Here is an 18,956-nt window from a genome sequence, read left to right as displayed (position 1 = left end):
CGCCGCCACCACTGCTACTCGGCTAGAGCCCTGGGCCCTTTAAATCAGCGCTGGAGTGCCACACCACACACTCTATGGGGCTCTGAGGGCTGGAGGGCTGGTGCTCTGAGGCCCCGCCCCTTCTGCCCAAGGCCCCGCCCCTTCCAGCAGCACGGAGCTGCCTCTCTACCTTCTCCAGGGACTCACTGATTGCCTCCCCTGTTCTCTTGTTTGGGTGGTAGATGCCTGAGAGGGACAGAAGTGCCTGATCTCCCTTCTCTAGACCATTTATCATGTCTATATATTCCTCAGGTTTAAGGATCTGTGCTGGGTTTCACCAGAGAGATGAATTCCCCAGGCTAGGTGTGTTGAGGGAGAGCAGTAGTCAGCAGAAGCGGCAGCACTGGAGTTGACTGAAGGAGTCCTCTTGGCTGCTCTTTCATTACCACTGACCACCGGTGCCTCAGCCTTGGCCCAGGTGTAGCTTGACCTGTCTCATCCTGGCCCTCAATGAGGCAGTGACTCTCCATGTGAAAGGCTGAGTGTGGAACCCCTATGGCCCCAAGCAGAAGGTTTCCTCAAGGCATGAGGCAGTGCTGAAGTTGGCCTGGTTGCATCACATGTTCTGAGCAGAAAGCTCAGTGTTAGCCCTCAGCAAATGGAAGACACAGTGGTGGAAATGGTGCCAGCCTTTTCACTCACATGGAGAAGCCCTGGCACGTGCTGGCTTGTATGCCAGGCGCGTATTAATGCCCAGCTGCATGTGCCAACCAGCAGGCACCACCTAATCCTGCTGTTGTATAATGAAAGAGCTTATTGACTGGGGGAACTGAAGGTCGGGGAATGAAAATGGAGCTGGCATCTCCCTGAGTCTGGCTACTGCCGACTGCAGGAGTTTGTCAGAGTTGACGCTTGACTCAGATATCAGAGTGTGTAATCCCATCGGGTCCCTCACCTCTCCTCCCACCTTGGGGCACGGCCAATCCTCTCTCAGGATCCAAAAGCAGCGGGGCACGGTCCTCTTACATTTCAGCTGGCAAACACTGACGTTCGGGGAGGAGGTCCCTACTGTGATAGACGTGGCAAGGTCATTACCTCCCACTTTCAGCTCTGGGGGTGATGCGAGCCTGTGATATGCTAGTGATACAGCAAGAACAAAAATTGCTGCATCAACCTCAAACCTATCATGAAACTGGGTGGAGTTGCCTGACGAAATGGATATGGGACTGAATTCTCCCCAGGCTGTATTGATGCCCTTTGCCCCATTAGAGACCTCACTGCCTGTCACCAAGTGGCAGGACCTTGAGAGATAACAAGTATCCTCACCTCGGAGTACAAAGCAAAGCGAATCCCCGAGTTTGTGCTGCCGCATTAGCCTGGAGGAAGAGGCGGGGAAAAGAGCCAAGAAGCTCGATCAGTAGAAGAATGCACAATTCATCCTGTTTCTCTTCTTTCCCTGGGGCTGGGGGATTGGGAGGAGAGAAGATGCAGGAAATAAAAGGAGAAGGGGAAGTGGAGGAGCAGGAATTCACAGAGTGTTTCATTCAAACATGCCACAAGGCTGCACAATAAAACAGCAGCTCTTCATTGTAAGCCAAGTTGCAACTGCCAGCTGAAAGAATGGGCTTTATTCATAAATCTGATCCCTCCGTCCCCTGGCGGCTGTGAGGGAAAGGGAGACACTGGACTGGAAGTGTATTCAGCCCTGGGATACAGAGAAGAGTATGTCACGTCGCCCTGTGATCCCTCACACCCTTCCCATCAGTGTGGGACAGTTACTGAAGAGGTTGGATGGAAGGATGTCACATTCTGATGAAGCCTGCCCTGGCCAGAGCATAGCCATAATTCGAGAACTTTAAGGAGGAGAATAAGGTCTGCGAAAGGCCTGTGAATGTTGATAATCGGATCAATTCAACATCAGCCAGGGGAGGAAGCAGTGCAGGGGGATTCCAAACACCCTGCCTTTGTCTGAAAGTATCTGGAGAAGCTAGGGTGGACCTAGCGACACCATGCTAATACCTTCTGCACTGGGGAGGTATCTAATCCCTGCAGGCAGAAGGGCTTGAGAAGGAGAGGCACAAATATTTCTATCGGTCAGGCGATTGACTAGCTCACACCCAGGGGAATTAGGGACAAGGAGTAGAGAGGCTGGAGACTTCCGTCCTCATGTATAGGCCCGATGCCACATTTCACTGTCAAGAGCCAAACGAGGGACCCCTGCTACCATGCAAATTCTGTTGGGATCCTCGGGCCAGAGGCACTGGTGTCAGGGATTCGGAGCAGGGCCGATGGGAGGGCCTGTGAACTTCCACTGCTTTCAAATCCACCGTGTGCTCCACAGCAGCCTCTTGGGCAGAGCATACTGAGCAGCTAGGCTGCATGAGTCCTTCCTCAGTGGTCCAGGCTTCTCTCCACTGCAGCCACTATCACCCGCGTACAGAACTATGCTTCCCCTCCGTGGTCCTGCTGGCCACGGGGAAGGGGCAGCTCTTGAGATCTGCTGGCTTGATCCTGGGCTGAATTGCTCCTCCTGTTACATCTGGTCTGCACCTCTGTTTTCAGCAAAGCACAGAGTGGGCGGCTAGTTGGTCTCAGGCATGTCAGAGTCTTGTCAGAGGCAGGCCCACCAACCGGAGGAGGGGATAAAGGAGAGGGGGCAATTGACCTGGGGCCTGGTGGTGGCTGGAGCCCCAGGCTCTTCAAATTGCCTGCAGAGCCCTCTACCGTGTGCTCTCGGCGGTGCTGAGGGCTGGTGGTGCTGTTGGGGCACTGAAGTACTCTGGGTGGTGGGGAGAGCTGACTGCCACCGTAAGGCCCCGCCCCTTCTGGGAACGCAGAGCCACCCTCCCCACCATGCCTGGGGGCTGCTGAGGCTGTCAGCTCACCTGGTGAGAAGGACTGAATCCTGGGAGTTCCCGCTTCATTTGCACACTGTGCTGGACTCCACAGAGTGCCTCCCCTCTCCAAGCACCAGGCTTCGTCTGCTGGGACTCGGCCCTGCCAACACAGGCTACTGCTGTACGTGCACCACGAGTTGCACTATCATTGCCTAGAAAAGCAAATCATCAGGGAGAGAGGGACAAGGAGTTGCCCAGAACGAACAGATCTTTTCGTGTGAGCCAGAGCAGTCACAGTACAATAGTGACTCATTGCACAGCTACCAGGGTTGCACAATGTAGTCAAAGGAGGTAAAATTTGAACACGCGTGAGCTGGCAGCAGCCAGGGAGCTCTTGACAGTGGCGTACTGTGACCCTTCCTCCGGGCACCAGGAACAATTCCAGCGGGTGGAATCTGGCCAGCCACAAAAATGGGGCCAAACAAATGGTCCCCAGATGTTCTGCCTCTTGGTCTTTCCAGCTTCTTAATTTCAAGGGGCAGGCCTGCCAATGGGAGGGGCAAAAGGGGCAATTTCCCCAGGGCCCGGCAGCTGAAAGGTGCTTAGGGCTCCTAGGCCATTTAAATCACCGTCAGAGTGCTGCTCTGCAAGGCTCTGAGGATTCGGGGGTGGGGGGCGCACAGGGGTAGTGCCATGGTCCAAGCAGCACTGAGGGCTGGTTGCCCTGCCCTTTCTGCCCAAAGCCCTGCCTCTACTAGGGGCATGGAGCCAGCCCCTCCACCTTGCTCAGGGGCCAGCAGAAACCACTGTTCCCCAGTCAAGGCGAAACAAAGCAGAAATTGTGGGCTGAGCATTGCCATTGCCACCTTTCTTTGTTGCGGGCCACAGAGCCCCCCTGTGCAGGATGCTGCAAGGGTAAGGAGGTGTTTGGCATGGATCAGTCCTTGGGAACTGTATACAGGGGGAGAAAACAGCAGAGAGTTGCAGAAACGAAATGGGAAAGCTGCATTCCCACTTTTGCAAAATTCCCATCTTACTCAGCCAACTAGGCTCACCATGAATCTATCTGCAGCTGGGGTGAAATCCACCCAAATACTGAGGCCCAGTACAAGTCCCGTATACATCTTAAGTCCCATGTAAACCCTCAAGTGATGCCTGGTTCCTTATGCTGGGTCTCTGTACATAGGTAAATTTCACCATTGCTGGCTGCTCTGCCTGGCTCATGTTGGCAGACCACCATTGAAGGTAAGGAGAGTCTGACGGGGCAGACCCGCCCAGGGGCCGTATGCCTGGCAGCTCTCCAGACAGAGATGGGAGCCGCCGAGTCAGGCAGCCCGTGGCCAGCCGCTCGAGCCGTGCGGCGGTGTGCTGGGTATTCCTGGGCGGCCGCGCCGCAAGGCGCCTGGGCAAGCTGGGGAAGCCCAGTGATGTCACGGTGCGCATGGCGTCACCCAGTAGCCGCAATGCCGGGCCTGAAGCGGACCCACACCGGGCCGGGCGGGGCCCCACCGGTGGACAGCGGCGCGGGGATTTAAACCCCGGCTGACATCGTTGCAGGAGGGGAGCGCGGAGGGCGTCCTCCCCCGAAAGAGGACCACGGATGGGCCCTAAGCCGAGGAGGTAAGCCCCGATTCGGCAGGTCAAACCCAGGTGGAGAGAGGAAGCAGCCCAGGGAGGGCAAAGGGAGCCTGCGGGCTGGCGAGTTAATGCGGTCGCCCCGCCAGCCGGACAACCTTGCTGTCCGAGTCCTTAGGGCCCTGGGCTGGGGTCCATGAGAGGGGGCGGGCTCAGATCCCCCTTTCCCCATCGCGGGAGGCGAACCGACCTCCGATGCGAAAGAGGCCGGCGAGCCGAACATACAGTTGACTAAGACGCTGAGAGGCGATTGGTGGGGTGACAGGAGCACGGGATTAGGGGGGAGGCGGCAAGGACAACTGCCCCCGCAAACGGGGATGTTTACAGAGAGCCACAGGTGCATGTTGGTGGAGAAAAATGGGCCCACAGATTGTGGAGAAGACAGAAAAATCTGCAGCTGAGTTTCCATGATAGTCCTGTGGTTGGGGAGGGTCTATTAATAGAGATTCTCTGTGTTGTAGTCAGGAGAACAGGATGGAAATATGAGTCAGCTCAGGTGAGACACAATCAAACGAAAAAGAGTCTAACATAGCAGGAAATGGCAGACAGATAAACAGTGACCACTTTTTAAAGTGCTTATACACAAACGCTAGAAATCTAAATAAGATGGGTGAACTAGAGTGCCTGATTTTAAAGGAGGATATTGATGCAATAGGCATCACAGAAACTTGGTGGAATGAGGACAATCAATGGGATACCATCATACCAGGATACAAAATATATTGGAAGATCAGAACAGGTCATGCTGGTTGGGGAGTGGCACTATACATTAAGGAAATGTAGAATCAAATGAACTAAAATCTTATATGAGTCAAAATGTTCCATTGAATCTCTATGAATAGTAATTCCATGCTCCAATAATAAGAATACAGCAGTAGGGATATATTACTGACCACCTGATCGGGACAGTGATAATGACTATGAAATGCTAAGGGAGATTAGAGAGGCTATCAAAATAAAAAAACTCAATAATAGTGGGGGATTTCAACAATCCCCATCTTGACGGGGTACACGTCACCTCAGGACGGGATGCAGAGATAACATTTCTTGACCTTAAATTACTGCTTCTTGGAGCAGCTGGTTCTGGAACTCACAAGGGGAAAAGCTATTTCCTGTGGTGGGAAAAACACCTCAGCAATACAACACTGTGGCATTTAATTTCAGAAAGGGGAACTACGCAAAAATGAGGAGGTTAGTTAAACAGAAATTAAAAGGTACAGTGACAAAAGTAAAATCTCTGCATGGAAACGTTTCAAAGACACAATAATAGAGGCCCAACTTAAGTGTATACCCCAAATTAAAAAACACAGCAAGAGAACCAAAAAAGTACCACCGTGGCTTAACAACCAAGTAAAAGAAGCAGTAACCGATAAAAAAACATCTTTTAAAAAGTGGAAGTCAAATCCTACTGAGGAAAATAGAAAGGAGTATAAACTTTGTCAAATTAAGTGTAAAAATATAATAAGAAAAGCCAAAAAGGAGTTTGAAGAACAGCTAGCCAAAACCTCAAAAAGTAATAGCAAAATGTTTTTAAGTACATCAGAAGCAGGAAGCCTGCTAAACAAACAGTAGGACCATTGGACAATCAAGACGGTAAAGGAGCACTCGAAGATGATAAAGTAATTGTGGAGAAGCTAAATGAATTCTTCAATTCATTCTTCACAGCTGAAGATATTGGGGAGATTCCCAAATGGGAGCCATTCTTTTTAGGTGACAAAGCTGAGGAATTGTTCCAGATTGAGATGTCATTAGAGGAGGTTTTTGGAATAAATTGATAAACTTAACAGTAACAAGTCACTGGGACCAGATGGCATTCACCCAAGAGTTCTGAAAGGACTCAAATGTGAAATTGCAGAACTATTAACTGTGGTTTGTAACCTATCCTTTCAATCAGCTTCTGTACCTAATGACTAGAAGATAGTTAGTGTGATGCCAAGATTTAAAAAGGACTCTAGAGGTGATCCTGGCAATTACAGACTGGTAAGTCTCACGTCAGTACTGGGCAAATTATTTGAAACTATAGTAAAGAATAAAATTGTCAGACACATAGTTGAACATAATTTGTTGGGGGAAAGTCAACATGGTTTCTGTGAAGAGAAATCATGTCTTACTAATCTACTAGAGTTCTTTGACAGGGTCAACAAACATGTGGACAAGGGGGATGCAGTGGATAGTGTGCTTAGGTTTCCAGGAAGCGTTTCACAAGGTCCCTCACCAAAGGCTCTTAAGTAAAGTGAATTATCATGAGATAAGAAGGAAGGTCCTTTTATGGAGTGATAACTGGTTAAAAGACAGGAAACAGAGGGTAGGAATAAATGGTAAATTTTCAGAATGGAGAGGGGTAACTAGTGGGGTCCCCCAAGGGTCTGTCCTGGGACCAATCCTCTGCAACTTATTTATAAATGACTTGGAGAAAGGGGTAAACAGTGAGGTGGCAAAATTTGCAGATGATACCAAACTGCTCAAGATAGTTAAGAGCAAAGCAGACTGTGAAGAGAATCAAAAAGATCTCACAAAACTAAGTGATTGGGCAACAAAATGGCAAATGAAATTTAATGTTGATAAATGTAAAGTAATGCACATTGGAAAAAATAATCCCAATTATACACACAATGTTATGGAGACTAATTTATCTACAACTAGGGGTCTTGGAGTCATTGTGGATAGTTCTCTGGAAACATCCACTCAATGTGCAGCGGCAGTCAAAAAAGCAAACAGAATGTTAGCAGTTATTTAAAAAGGGATAGAGAATAAGACAGAGAATATCTTATTGCCTCTATAAAAAAACATAGTACGCCCACACCATGAATACTGCGTACATATGTGGTTGCCTCATCTCAAAAAAGATATATTAGCATTGGAAAAGGTTCAGAAAAGGGAAACAAGAATGATTAGGGGTTTGGAATGGGTCCCATATGAAGAGAGATTAAAAAGTCTTTGACTTTTCAGTTTAGAAAAGAGGAGACTAAAGGGAGATATGATAGAGGTCTATAAAATCATGACTAGTATGGAAAAAATGAATAAGGAAAAGTTATTTCCTTATTCCCACAATATAAGAACTAGGGATCACCAAATGAAATTAATAGGCAGCAGATTTAAAATAAACAAAAGGAAGCTTTTCTTCACTCAGCGCATAGTCAATCTGTGGAACTCCTTGCCAGAGGATGTGGTGAAGACTAGGACTTTAACAGGGTTAAAAAAAAAAGCTAGATAGATTCATGGAGGTTAGGCCCATCAATGGCTATTAGCCAGGATATGTAGGAATGGTGTCCCTAGCCTCTGTTTCTCTGGAGGTGGGTGACAGGGGAGGGATCACGTGAGGATTCCCTGTGGTGTTCCCTCCCTTTGGGGCATCTGGCATTGGCCACTGTCGGTAGACAGGATACTTGGCTAGATGGATCATTGGTCTGACCCACTATCGCTATTCTTATGTTCTTAAGAATGACGTTTCGTGTCTTGCTCACAACACTCCAGTTAATGCATCCCAGAATCATATTTGCTTTTTTTTCAACAATGTCACACTGCATTTTTTTTTGCAACAGGGTCATATTTAGCTTATGGTCCACTATGATCCCTAGATCCCTTTCTGTAGTACTCCTTCCTAGATAGTCACTTCCCATTCTGAATGTGCGAAACGGATTGTTCCTTCCTAAATGGAGTACTTTGCATTTGTCCTTATTAAACTTTATCCTATTTACCTCCAATCATTTATCTAGTTTGTCCAGATCATTTTGAATTTTGACCCTATTCTCCAAAGCACTTGCAACCCCTCCCTCCTTGGGAATCATCTGCAAACTTAATAATTGTACTCTCTATGCCATCATCTAAATCATTGATGAAGATATTGAACAAAACTGGTCCCAGAACAGACCCCTGCGGAGCCTCACTTCTTATGCCCTTCCAGCATGACTGTGAACCATTAATAACTACTCTCTGAGAATGGTTATCCAGCCAGCTATGCACCCACCTTATGGTAGCTGCATCTAGGTTGTATTTCCCTAGCCTATTGATAAGAAGGTGTGACGGACCGGGCCATGTCTGGGCACAGCTGAGGGCGTCCGCTCAGGGCGAATTGCTCAAATCCGGGGCTCCTTACAGCCCCCAGACTGGTGACCTCCAAACAGGCCACAAACCAGTCTCCGAGCGCTTCAGCTGCCTGCCTGAAGCCTCATGAGCAAAACCCCTCCGACACCCCAGCAATATCCGTGCCCCAGATGGCCCCGGGCCTCCTACACAGGTGGGGGGTCCTAGCACCCAATCCCACCTACCCCGAACAAGTTCTGTCCAGTTCCAAGAAACCAGCCACAGATCCCTGGTCAATTTACCCTCTGGATCTTACCCACAAATCACGCTGGGCCAATCCTTTAGAATCTATATCTAAAGGTTTATTATCACAAGATAGAAAAGCATGAGAGTAAGGTTGTTAAAGAATAGTACGTTACATGCACCGAATCTCCCAGTCCTCGATGCAGGCTCTAGCAGAGATGTTACAGCTGCTGGTTTAAAAGTCCTTGTTGCACATCCTAGCATCAGGATGGGTTCACAGGTCTTTCGGGCTCTTCGATCCCTACAATGCTGCCTCTGGGATGAAGTGCTGAGCTGAGAACAAAATGGCATCGACCACATGGCCTCTTTATACCTCCTTCCTGGCCTCTTCTTGTATGCAGCAGGTCACCTGGTCAGAGGCCAATCTCTGTGTTTCCTGCTGGCTGCTCTCAGGTGACAGCCCCCTTTCTTTGGGTGTGTCCTTGGCCCATCAAGTGCCATTGTCCCACAGTGCCTGGCTAATCAGCCTGTCCATAGCAATGCTTAACCACATTCAGAGAAATATTCAGCTTCCACACAGACTACAGATTCCTACCTACACACACAGACATTATACACTCACATAAATAGCGTACATAAGATCAGCAAACAATAAGCTCCCATTCAATACCCCACATGGCTCCCTTTTATACCAATTTCTGGGGCCAACACCCCCACCTAGGGGTGCAGCAGCGATCTGGCTGCTTCCCTCCAATTCGGTAATGTGACAGAAGGTCATGCGAGTTTTACTGAAGTCTAGCTATACCACATCCACCACTTTTCACTTATCCACAAAACTTGATATCCTATCAAAGAAAGCTATCAGATTGGTTTGACATAATCTGTTCTTTCCAAATCCATACTGGTTGTTACCTATCACCTTATTATCTTCCAGATGTTTGCAGATAAATTCCCTAATTACTTGCTCCATTATCTCCCCTGGTACAGAAGTTAAAATGATTGGTTTTAAGTTTCCTGGCCAGTCAGCTTAACTTCTGCTTTTGCTTTTTCATGCTTCTGCTTCTTCCTGCTTTCAAGCCGAGTGTTCTAGACACATCTCATTGATGTTTTCCTTCCACTCATTCAGCATTCTCTCTTAAACATAAGACAGCTGTTAAGCAATTCAAACCCATCAGGATGTGCACGTTGTTAGACTAAGTAGGGCCTCGAGCCTCAAAGGTAGATAGCTTTCTGGGGGTGAGGTGACTAAGTAATACTGAAGATCTGGGCTCAGGTATATGTATCACTATTCCCCTCCTGCCCCCACCCTGAAAGTTTCTTACTCACTTGTGGCATATTATTTTAAATTAAATTGTGAATCCTTTGGGGGAAGGGGCCCCATCTGCCTGCTTCTCTGTGCAGTGCTAATCCCAACTGGGGAGGCTAAGCATTATCATAATACAAATAAATAACAGTAATTCAAAGATCAATTCTCCCTGCCATTAGTATGTGTTGCCACAAACCCAGCTCTGTGTTCTGATGTTCTTTCTTTGGTTCTCTAACTAGCAGTCTATACTGCTGTCTGGTTAGCTGCCATTATCTGAATGTAAAAGCATGTATATTAGAAAACTGAGCACAATATAGAGGCCCATTGTGTCTAAATGCCAAGCCAGAGCAAAGGATAAAAAAGATCAATGAAAGAGAAAAGACTTCTTGATTCCTAGGTGGTGGCTGTGAGAAAAGCACACAATTAAATCTTTAAACCCACTGTGTCTGGAGAGACTGAACTCTTTGTAGTAGTGAAGTTCCAGCATCTGACTGTACTGCTAGGTCCTGATGTTGCAAGGTAGTTAAACACTTGTTTAAATACTTCACTGAGCTCACTGGGATGCAAGTGAGGCTATTGGTCCTTCAAGAAAGAAATCTCCTTGGAGTGAGGGCCAAAGAAAGCATTAGATGACTCAGAAATAATGGTGGGAACTTATGCCGTAAAGAAAGTGAAGGGATGGAGAGTGACAGCGCTCCATTTGCATGTTAACGAAGTAAGCGTGTCGAGATCTGCTTACAGACCAGTTTTCAAGGGAGGGCTGATGACAGAGCAGATAGCATAGCTCTCTGTTCTTTTCAGAATGTGCTTTCAGCGACACCCCTGATTGTGCCCTGGGTGACAACACTACAACTCCATTACCTTTGGTGGGCACAAACTGGAGTACTGGGTTACAGCTTAGCCGAAACTCCAACCTTGCTGCCTATTTGGCTCCTAACCCCATATTTAAGCACCTGAAGTGTGGCCTAATATTTGACAGGTACTGCGCACACACAGCTCCATTAATTCCAATGGAAACTGAGGGAGATGCAGCACTTTTCTGTTTTTAGGTACTGAGGTCGGGAAAGCTTGAGCTTAGTAACAATTCTTTTGGGGGTATGTCTACATCAGTGTTTCTCAAACTGTGTTCCGTTGCACACCAGTGTGCTGCGAGGCAGTTGGAAGGAGCAATAGAATTCAAAATGGCTGTCCTTAAAGGGACAACTGACCCTCCCCCTTTTTTTTTGCTCAATAACTTCTCTGACCTTTTTTTTTTTTGCTCAACAAAAAAATCGTTGGTGTTCCTCGGTCTTAAAAAGTTTAAGAAACACTGTTCTAACAGTAGCGCGTAGCTCAAAATAAAATACGCACTTTGAGCCATGCAAATTATGTAGCTTATTTCGAAATAGCTTCGTTTGAAATTTGGCACTGTCTACCCAGCACTTATTTCGAAAGAAATCGCTATTCCAGTGTCTTCCTTAATCCTCACGCAACAAGGCTTACAGGAAGCCGGAATAACTAGCCTGTTATTTCAAATGTATTTCAAAATAATTGGCAGGCTGTTAAGACAAGCAGAGTGCTATTTCAGGATAATGGATGTTATCCCGAAATAGTGCTTCTGTGTAGACGTACTTTTGGTGACGTAAGAGGAGGAACAGAACCCAGCTCTCACAGGGCCACAGACACTTATTTTTGCAATGTAAATGATTGGAAGTGGTCTTGATGCGCGGCGGCAGCACGCCAGTTAGGCAGGAGGTCCCTTTCCAGACTCCTGGCAGAGCAGAAACTCACCTGAAATGCTTTTGCTTCAGCTGCCTTGTGTTTGCCAGCACCTAAGCGGCTATGTTGCTGTTGCCAGGGCAGGAGACCTGGAGGCATTTTGTGGCTGATCCCAATATTTCAATGGGATCTCTAGATCTCTGCTCCTCTCATTTGTGCCTTTCGGACAGGGAGCCCTATTGTTGAAGGGTGAGATTCAGCCCTGCATATTGCCTGTAGGCCCATTTTTGCCCCTCAGTAGTGCATATGCTCTGTCACTGGTCCTCTGTGCTGGGCTGAATTTCATTAGTGTCACCTGTTTGCTGCTGACTCGCCGGTTGCTCTGCAGCAGCAGCAATGGGGATCAACCCCCGTTTTAAGACTCTTTGCTACCAAGCCAAAATACACCACCTAAAAGGTCACGTGTTGTTTGCCATTCCACAGTGACATCAGCGTCTTGGGGTCTGGCCCAGCAGCAGTGATGTGCTAGTACTAGTCTCGGGCCAGAGGAATGAGTTGGATAAGGATATTGAACACAAGGGGCTTGGTTACATGCACACAGGCAAAAGCTTTTGGATTATTGTGGAACACCCACCATCCCAGAGCTGCAAAATGAAAGACAAATGAGATGCTAACCCTTATAGACCTGAGCCAAAGCTTCCTAAATCAATGAGAGTTTTCATAAAAACTTCAGTGGGCTTTGGAGCCAGGTCTCTGGGCAGAGGGTGGGACCAGAAACAACAGAGGAGAAAGCAGAGGCTGGATGAGGCCCCTGGGATGAGCCTCTGCCTTGGCTGCAGTGTTCAGAGCTGGGCTTTTCCCACAAAGAGAGAGGTTGCTGTCCTGGAGATGGCAGAGGAGAGCACCAAGGCGGATGTTGTCAGGGTGGTTAAACACTGGAATAAGTTGCCTGGGGGGTTGTGGAATCTCCATCTCTGGAGATATTTAAGAGCAGTTAGATAGACATCTATCAGGGATGGTCTAGATGATGCTGGGTCCAGCTGTGAGGGCAGGGGACTGGACTTGATGATCTCTCGAGATCCCTTCGAGTTCTAGTGTTCTATGATTCTGTGGTTAGGTCTGGAGAACTTACATTTGCAGGAAAGGTGAGAGTTGATCAGGGGGTTTGGCTGATTCCCCTGGGGCGGAGGGTTCTCTGCAGGAAGGTTTGTACATTTCTCAAAGGGATCAAGTGAGCCAATAGAGAAAAACCATCCCCCCAGTGGAGGTGAGGTCACACTTACTCATTTTCAATCCTCTTTGAGGGAATGAGGGGGAGGGACCTAACCTTGAGGACAGCAGGCAGGTCACAGTCAATGGAGTTTTAGGCATACATTTTAGGTCTGTTTCCAGGCATAGATTTCTTTAGGAAGCAGTATTTGAATGAAGAAAGGTGGGACACTGAAATCCTTTCCAGCCCTATGTATCTATGAGATCAGATCTCGATAGTGCCATGAATTGAGATGGAAAAGACACTCTTGTCTCTCTTTGTCCTACTCTTCCACTCTCATTCTGAATGTCCGCCTCCCTCTCTCTGCCAAATGACGGCGCTTGCAGCCCTACCTCTGAGCACGTGGACAGTGCTGGGGCTCAGGAACGCTGGACTGAGGGGGCTGCCACAGCATGGGGAGAACCGCACGTACCCACTGGCACTCTGTGCCGTCTGTCGCCAGTTGCATGGCAACCCGAGAGCACATGACCTCCTCCTAAGCAACCCTCGCGTTCCTCTTTGACACCTGGTCCTTAGCACCCCTCCAAAAATTAAAAGATAGTGACAGAGCATCTGCTATGTCAAGGAAAGTCTCAGCTGACAGAGCCTCAGTTGCTGTCTGGGAAGCACATAACATGCTCCGAGTTCTTGGCAGGCCAACACAGGGGCTGTTTTTTATTTTGTGTGTGTGTGGTGGTGGTGGTGGAGGGGGAGTCAGGTTATGATTTAAATGTCCATGTCATTGCCAGACTAAAAATGTCAGTGGCATATTAAATTACTATTGACTTCATCAAAGCACGCCTCACCGCCCCCCTCGCCTCATCTCTTCCGCTAATGTCTTGCAAGGCCACGAGGGCTTCTATAAACAGCACACAAACCAGCAAGCTGCCCCAAAGTGACACCGGAGACATTTATCCTTAGTCGAGCTGGGCACCCTCCAAAGGCTGAGCAGGACAGAGCCTCCCCACCCCCATCAGATTGGTGGGTTATGACTCCTTTTGCTTCGCAGTTAAGAATAGAGTGACCTTTGGAAAACCAGTGTGTGCCTCTGCTCCCCCCACCCCGCCAGGCCTGGCTCTGCAAGTGGTAGTCAGTGTCAAAAAGGAGGGCACAGGCGGGATCATTCTGCCCTTAACCTGCTTGGAATCTAACCTCTGCCCCCCTTCTCTGGCTGGCCTCAGGATTGGGCCTACCCTGTGTTCTCTTGTCCCCATGCTGTCTCCTGACTTTCTAGAGTCATGCTGCTGCTTATTTCTTCTGACCCCCACTCAAACACTCACCAGTCACAGGTGATGTGGGGGGGGGGCGAGGCAGGTGGGGGTCACATGCTCCTCTACATTTTGTTGACGCTGGGTGCCCTCCCCTGCAGACATAGGCTGCCAGTGCTCAGTGTGATACGTCTGCTCGCCTGGGGTCTCCAGAGGGAGAAAACCCAACCCCATGGAAATGAGATGCAAAGTGCTCATCTCACAGGGCGCTCTCCAGCCTGGCGCTTGCCAAGAGGTTCAGGAGTGATATGAGATAGGTAGGAACTCAGATATCCCCCTCGGTTCACCTTGAACTACCAGAAGGGCTGTGCAGTGATGGGGCATCGCTCGGGGTCACATTGCCAGGGGCTCAGTTGCGTAGGAGAGAGGCACTGTTTGAGGGGATCTCCTGGCATTGGTAGGAGGGACGATTTTAAAAGAAGAGGAACATGTTAGACACAGAGGTTCCCTAACGAAGGGAGAGTGGCAGGTCTGCATAGAAATACACAGAAATCGCTGGTTTCCCTGGGCTCGGGGATACCTGCTGGGGTTAGCAGCAGACTCATAGCTGTTACAGTTGAGGAACCCATCTCTGGAGCACATTGGAGTGGCCAGAGACCCTTTGACTTCAGTGGGCTTCAGGAGTAAAGTTTATTGCGTGTCAGAGGACAGAGATGGGAGGGGGCTGCATTATCACACAGTGGACATTTATAGCGCAGCTACAAATGAAAGAAACGTAATGAAAAGCCATGTGGCGAGTGGGCTGGCCAAACCCAGCCTTTTTCTTTGGTTTTGCTTTTCATTAATAACAGTCTATTTTGCTAACGTGTCTTGGAAGGGGGCCAAACTGCTAGGCCTCATGGAAGGACTGGTGGCCTGGGTGAGGGAGAAACAACGAGGAGTCCTGTGGCACATTATAGACTAACAGATTTATTGGAGCATAAGCTTTTGTGGGCAAAGACTCACTTCGTCAGATGGGTGAGGGATGGAGTTCCAGGCACTGAGAGCTGCCGGGGAGAGGGTGCAGCAGTGAAAGGAGAACACAGAGAAGATGACTAGTTAGGGGGCATGAGTAAAGTGAGGACGTGACATGGTTTCTGCCCCTCACATTGTGCAGATTGTTGATTATTGACTCTCTGCTTAGGGTGATGCTTCTCTGTAAAGAGGGCTCCAGTGCATCTGACCCCAAACTGTCCCTTTATTGACCAGCTATCTTTATAAATGGCTGCGCAGACTGATTCCCAGGGCCTGTCTCTTGGCTGAGACCACGCGTGAGAAATGTCAACCCAGAAAGGTTTCAGAAGGCTCAGAGAGTCAATGGCATGGGGAACTTAGACTCTGACACCAACGGGGAAAGCACCCAATGGGTAAGTGCATCCTGGGCCGGAGAAGAAAACCTGCTGCATGGAATGTGGTCGGTACCAAATTCCAGAAATCATCCAACTAAGCACCCCATTAAATGGTGATTTTTCTACTTGCCAGCAGCATGGGGAACCAGGGACCTGTCCGTTCTGAAGCTGCTGGGCTGACGTAAGGGAGGAGCAGCTTTAGCTGTCAGCCAGCAGCAGTCCTGTCTCAGCTCTGCATGCAACAGTCTCTTGTACTGGAGCTATGTAGGCTGGATTTTGTGCTGCCTCTGCTGAGAGTTGCAGCCCAGGGGGAGGAGGAGCAACAGTGGCTCTATGCCACTTCTGTAGTGCCTGGACTGTGGGACCAGAACAGCTCCTGTGTGTAGGGCAGAGCAGCCCCACTTCCTTACAGCCACCTAAGTGCCGCGGTGCAGCCCAGAATCACCACCTACCCTCACCCCATCTTACTCTAGTGGCCCTGATGCAGAGGCAGCAGAGTCCCTTTGCTGGCAGCCTTGTCCTGCCCCATTTGTACGGGAATTCTCCTGCCACCGGTGCCAGCCCTTTGTGCTGCCCGAGGGACATGCAAGGGCTGGGGCAGCAGCCAGAACTGGCACTGCCCCTCTTCGGAGCACTCACCAGCCCACCAGTGCTGAGTTTCCAAACCCCACCAGCTATGCCAAGCCCAGCACTGCCATTTCTCCCCTTTCTCCTCCCTCTCTGGCTCCACGCCACTCTTCCATGCTTGGCAGGCTCTCCCCATTTTCCAGCACTTCTTTCCAATCCCTCTTCACTGTTCACTCCTTCTGCATGGCCTTTCAGCGCTGCTTTCCTCACCAGCACAGCCTGCTCCATCCCTCATGCCTGGCTCTGCACTAGATAATGAGTTCCTGGGGGCCGGAAGCCTGATGTTTGTATCACATCCAGCACGACTCTTGTTAATACTCATCGCCTGTTGTAGGACGAGCACGTAGCTGCTCTTAAAGCCTCTAGTTTCTGCTTCTTCTGAATGGGTGGTGGGTGAACATAGGGCTGGGGGAGGAAAGCTCCCAGCCCCACCCTTTCCTCCCAAGACTCCACCCCCCAAGCCCTCCCCCCTTCTCAGGGGCAAGCTCCAGCCCCCAATGGGAGCCTCCCCGGCCCCAGAGCAGGGGGAGGGTGCACTACCTCAGCATCCCCAGCCTCAGTGCCCAGAACCATGCTGAAGCAGAGAGTGGAGTGGGGCGGGGCCGTACCTGGCAGTTTGGGAAGGCATTGCCTTCCCCTGCTTCTATAACCACCGCCCATGATCTTCTGTGGCAGCTTCCCACGAAGGAGGCCTCCTAGGCTAGAGACAGATCTGCTGGAACATTGGCTGGGTATTTTACACTGTTAGTTTTTGGCAAACCACAGCTGGGGGAGGAGCTGAAATGCAGAAGCCCTGATAGCAGGGTGAGGGTGTTGAATAGCAGTTCTTCCCACGAGTAACAGACCCAAGATCTTTAGTGGTCATGGCATACAACCGCGTTGTATGTATCAGGCCTAGGAAGAGCACCAGTGCTGAGAGGTCACTAGGTCCTGTTTCAGCTGGAAAGATCAACCAGAATCACTAGCCAGGATGATTTCACCTGGGGTTTGCGGCACCAGGGAACAGAGCACACTGGCTCCTGCTTAGATCACTCACCTCCAAAACCCGCCTCTTCCTCTGCAGTCACTTAGGGTTCAGGGTACTGAATTTGAGTGGCTCTGCTGTGGTTCTGCCCAATCTCCCTGCCAATCACAGCACTGTGCTCTAGAGGCACCTGGGTTTAGGGAGGCAGGGATGAGCAGAGAGAGCAGTACCACTGTGACTGTGCAGCACCCCTCATCACTAGCACCTGTGATGGGGAAACGCACTGACTATGGCATGGAGGCTGCATGCTGGCGTGGCTGCCCGTTCCCACCCCCAGAGATGCCAAGCTGCCCAGCCAATCAGGCGGCATTCTGGGGATACGGCTTGGCCCATTGAAAGTTCCATGATCTTGCGACATCCGCCAAGTCAAGCCATGTGCCTCTTTCTGGCAAGGCCAACGCTCTAAAGCCATGCTTAGCTCTGTGCAAAAAGACTTGCAGCGTTCTCACTAGCAAGAAATGTGTTCTTTTGCTACGATGACTAGGCAGTACCACAGGAAACTGGTTACGCTGATTTTTATCCAAGATCCTTGTTGTCAGGGCCCAGTATAAAGCCTTTCATAACATTTTGAAAAATATTTGGCATGGCTTGGCTGAGACATTAAGTACGGCAACACAGCTTCAAGGAGGCCATTAAGTTTTGCTGTCTATATTTTGCATGATATGAAAAAAAAAGGAACAGTTTTGTATGCAAGATTCATGTTGGACACATCTCCAGGAAACAGCCTGATCTCCGCATGATGGTGGTGCATCTGGGGGAGTTTGCAATGGACTGAGGCAATACGTTACAGTGCACAAACCAGGTAGGTCAAGTGCCTGCCATCTTATCCATTACTCCAGGGGTTCCCAAACTTTTTGACACGGGGATCAATAAATCCATTCACGAACTTTTGGAGGACTGGTAACATTCATTTGCATATTCATTAATCAAATGATTAATATTCAAATAAGTTGTTTCTGGTCCTCCCAAAACCCCCAGTGCCAGCTTTAGCAAAGCTTTTGATATGATCACCCTTTTTTTTTCAGTACTGTTTTTTGCAGCCCAAAAATATAAACACATAAAAAACAAACTGAGAAAATACCAGACATATCACATGTCTGGTATTTTCTCATTAGGTAAGTTTTATTATTACTAGATGTATCAGTTTGTAGTTTCGAACTGGCTGGCTGGTAAATGTGCTCAGCCTACACGAGTGTGTCAACCAGCCAGCCAGTTCGCAACTACTCAAGGGTGTGTGTGTGTGTGGGGACAATAGAATCCCTGGGCCGGACTAACTCTTGCTTTGTGCTTTGCGGAGGGGGGGGGGGGAGAAAAGGGGGCAGCTTCCCAAGATCTACATATGGCCGGGTCAGTCCCGCTCCCCACAGGCCGATTCATTCCCCCCCACTGCTCGCCCTGTTGCACCTCTGGCCAGCCCCACTTCCCCCAACCCCCTCCCGGGCATCCAGTTCTCCCCCGCTTCTCCTCCCAATCTCCCTTGGCCAGCCCTGCTGCCCGCGTCCAGCCCTCCTTCTGGCAGCTGCTTCTCCTCCCCCCCCACATCTTCCCCAGCCAGCTCCCTGCCCCCAACCTTGCACCCCCGGCAGCCTTGCTTCCACCAGCCCCCCAATCTCCCCAGCCCACCTCGATTCCCCCGTCTAGTGCTGCTTCTGGTGGCCAGCTCTCCCCTTCTCCCCCCTCCCCCAAGCTAGGACTCTGCCAGGAGCTGGGACATCCAGCTGCAGGCTCCGCCCAGGCCG

This window comes from Pelodiscus sinensis, chromosome 3, assembly GCF_052426305.1.
Source record: "Pelodiscus sinensis isolate ZL-2025 chromosome 3, ASM5242630v1, whole genome shotgun sequence".
Taxonomy (NCBI): Eukaryota; Metazoa; Chordata; order Testudines; family Trionychidae; genus Pelodiscus; species Pelodiscus sinensis.
This window is presented reverse-complemented; position numbering follows the sequence as displayed.